Genomic DNA, 349 nt, shown 5'->3' on the forward strand with positions numbered 1-349 from the left:
ATATACTGCCATACATCGCTGTGCCACCTGATCCCATCCGAACTCAGCAGCTAAGCAGTGACTGGCTGGATCAGTACCTCTTGGGAGACCACCAGGGAATATCCAGTGCTGTATTGACATCCAGACAGCAGAAGTAGCGGATGCATACCAAGAGCATTCCCCTCTTTCACCTATAAACTCTGTTATACTATGTAAATAACCCAACCTGTGACCTATATAACATATATGGGATAATATATTATGTGATATCAATTGAGGGTCCGTAGCAAGATTCAATTAAACAAATCATTTTTATTGGTACATTTGATACTCATGTAATTACTTTTTCTTGCTTATAAATTGATGGTGA

General features: G+C 39.3%; 1 pseudogene; it reads left to right on the plus strand.

Annotated features, from left to right (window-relative positions):
* On the plus strand, positions 1-117 carry LOC146065066 (5S ribosomal RNA; annotated as a pseudogene).
* The last annotated feature ends 232 nt before the right edge of the window (positions 118-349 follow it).

Source organism: Crinia signifera, chromosome 3, assembly GCF_055691185.1.
Source record: "Crinia signifera chromosome 3, ASM5569118v1, whole genome shotgun sequence".
In the NCBI taxonomy this organism is placed as follows: Eukaryota; Metazoa; Chordata; class Amphibia; order Anura; family Myobatrachidae; genus Crinia; species Crinia signifera.